Genomic DNA, 3,398 nt, shown 5'->3' on the forward strand with positions numbered 1-3,398 from the left:
GAGAGCCGAATGCCAGCAAACTCAGTAAGCCCTCACATCAGAGGTGCTAGTCCTCCTTGAGTGCCCACACACCCCAATCAGCCTGTAAAAACAAGTTGGAGATAAATTGTGGAGGCCATTAAAGGTCAAACAGAGCAGTTTGTATTTTATCCTGGAGTCAATAGAGAAACACCAAAGTTTGGAGCGGGGAAGTTCTAGGCATATCAATTTATCAGCCACACTGGTGATGGACTAATATAAGGACGAAACTGGCTCAAAGGAGAAGAATTAAGATGCTATTGAAAGAGTTCAGGTAAAAGAGATGAGATTAGGTTGATTGAGATGTGAGTAGAAAATATGAGAGGCTAGGACAGATGTGAGCAATGCTGTGGAGATAAAAAAAAATCCCCACAGATATGTGGGTAGAAAAAGTAAGAGGGAGAATTGAGGATGACTCCTAATTTGTGATTCTGGGTGCCTGGAACAATGGTCATGCAAACAGCTTTCTTTGTTCTTATTGAATGTGCGCAGGGCTGAAAATATTGCATTCTTCACTTCAGTTATGATAGCATCATTTTCTCTGAATTTTTACATAAAATCACCACCATGTTGCCCATCAGTGCTTTCAATTTATGCAATATCTTTTATGCCAGGAACTCAAAGCCTTCTCATCATATTTTATTGGCAGTTTTTTTTTTCCTTCAGTAACAGATTAATGACATTTCCACAAAAAGCATTTAAAATCATATTATTAAGGAAAGTCATGTTTCTGTTTTCGTTCCTTTTATGCTAAATATTTCCTTTTCATTAATTCCTATACTTTCTTTCACATTTTCTAACTAGATGCTTTCCCTTCTGTCACTTTTAGTACCTTCCCTTAATGTGTGAAATAATGTATATGAAACAAAACTGTAAAACATTGTAAATCTCTGCTCTTTTACTACTATTAATGACCTCAGTTCCATCATTGCTCTCCCAGGTGTGGTTCTGACCCTCCCCAGTTTTGCCACCATGACTCAGCTTAGAGGATGTGCAAATTGACATATCTTCCCATGCCTGCAGACATTTATTTCTATCTCAAGACAGTATCATGTGATATTTATAGGAATCTTGAGCAAGGACAAAGATCACAATATTTTAAAATACTAGATTGGGCTAACATGGTAGAACAGCAGTCATTTAATCTTCAACTGGAACTACTCAATTCCATCCTTATCAAAAGGTAAGGATGGATAAGATAAGATAAGGTTTCTGAATGAAAAAGAGGGTATTTTCCTCTTGATTTGAAAAGAGGGCATTTGTCTTAAGTGACTCCCAGGTCAAGCACCCCAGGGAATGGGGAAGTCAGTGATCTTAAAACAAGTCATAAAGTAGTTTTGTTAGAACAAAAGTTTTGTTTCTACTCGATCTAGTTTTCCCTGACCTACCCAACCTTCCTATAGAGGCAGCTCTGGAAAGGCCTTTAGACTCGAGAACAATGTGTTTATTAATATTTCTAGAGGAACTGAAAAGGTTGTAATACACTTCCACAGAGGAAGTGCACAAGTGCACAAGCAGTTGGAATAATCTGAAAAGGTATCGTTTAGAGGCTAGGGCTTGAGCTGAGTTTTGAAGGGATTCTATGAAGTGGAAGTAAGGAAGAAGTCCATTTCAGGCATGGGGAATGGTCAATGCAAAAGCAGTCTTTGGTGACAGAGTGCCATTTATAAAAAATAATAAGGTGCTTGCTTCAGCAGCACATACGCTAAAGTTGGAATGATACAGAGAAGATTAGCATAGCCCTTGCACAAGGATGAGACTCAAATTCATGAATCATTCCATATTTTTCATACATTAAATCTACAGTTGCTATTGGCGTTGTCCATTCCTAGCTATTAGAGGCTTTAGACTGCTAAACCCCCCACAAAAGATTAAAGTGTCTTCTTAAAGAAACTTTGCATTAGACCTACTTTCCTCCCCAACTGGAAACAGTAGTATCAATTTAGCACATCCCTGGTGGTGTGTAAAAATAGAGCAGCTGTGGCTTAGCTTGGGGTACTGCAGGTCATCTTTGACATAGGGGATAAAGTAACATGTACCAGCATTGTGTTTTAAATTGATCTTGGCATCTTTCATATACACACAAGTAGGCACTAGCCACAGTCCCTCTAAGTACAAGTCCTCAGTGTATATGGGCCTCTACATCTTTCCTGACCAGAGGAACCACCCTCCCCTTCCCACCTTCATCACGTAAGTGAAAATGTCTTTGTTTCACACACTCAAGTTAAAATTAAATAGAAGCTGAATCCAGCTGCCAAAAACCAATACATTTTGGTAAATGATGTGATGTTTAGCAATGGTGTCCTCTGGTAAGGCACTCGTAGCTTAGGGGAAGGAAGAAGCTTACAGTCATAAATCACTTTTTCTCTTCTATTTGGAGGAGGGAGCCTAGGATGGAAAGGACATTCTTACCAGAATAATCGCCACTGTCCCAAGCAGCAGGCCTTATTATACTCCTTGCCCACTACCCTCACCCTTGTGAGTATCTGTGTTCCTCCAATATTTCTCTTCTATTTTCAATCTGGAACAAACCCCCACCTTTATTGTACTGTATTTGGCTGTAGAGTACATCATTTGTCAATTTAGACAAGCTGAAGAAAAAAAAGAAAGAATATTAATGAGGCCAGTTTGGCTGGACCATGGCATGTGTGAAGAGAAGCAATTTGTTGTAATTAGCTAGATTAGAACCAGGTAATGAAGAACCTTAAATGCCAAATAGAGGACTTCACATTTCATCCTAGAAGTAATAGGGAGCTTATGGAATTCATTGAGTGAGGAAGTGACATAGCCAAATCTGAGCTTTAGGGAAATCACTTTGGGAGGAGGCAAGACCAAAATAGAGTAGTAGGAAGAAGTACAGCTGAGCAACCCCTGACACCATTCTTCCACAGAGATCTAGAAAATGCACCAAACTGAGTCTTGATGGGGATATCCAAGAAAAAAAAATCACAATGAGTCATATTTCCAGACCAAGTTAGCATGTGGAGATTAGAAGAGAGTCCATGGACACTGAGGGCAGGGTCTGGCCATGGGTGTGCTGCTCAAAGTATTCCAGTGCACAGAAACAGAAAGAGAATTAAGGCTGTGCACTGGGAAAAGGAGAGGTCCCAATCCAGTGAAGATGGACCCTGATCTCACGCAAGATCCAGGAACAAGCAACAACTAGCTGCTCTGAATCATAGGTACAGAGTAGACCGAGGAAGGGACCTGAAACTAGGGATGTCATTCAATGCTAAACAGTGGCAGTTCCAGCATGAGAAGTCATCTCATATTCTAGGCTATGTACTAAAGAAGGAACAAATTCACAAGTGATAATGGATGGCTCTGACCCCAGGAGTTTAGCAGAGCAGGAGAGATAGGTAATAGAGATTTTACTGTAC

At 40.0% G+C, this 3,398-nt stretch overlaps 1 non-coding gene across 1 annotated transcript; it reads left to right on the plus strand.

Annotated features, from left to right (window-relative positions):
* Positions 1 to 1,699: 1,699 nt before the first annotated feature.
* Positions 1,700 to 1,806, plus strand: LOC118835001. The gene has a single exon (XR_005009369.1). It is a non-coding gene; the product is annotated as a U6 spliceosomal RNA (small nuclear RNA).
* The last annotated feature ends 1,592 nt before the right edge of the window (positions 1,807 to 3,398 follow it).

Source organism: Trichosurus vulpecula, chromosome 1, assembly GCF_011100635.1.
Source record: "Trichosurus vulpecula isolate mTriVul1 chromosome 1, mTriVul1.pri, whole genome shotgun sequence".
Lineage (NCBI taxonomy): Eukaryota > Metazoa > Chordata > Mammalia > Diprotodontia > Phalangeridae > Trichosurus > Trichosurus vulpecula.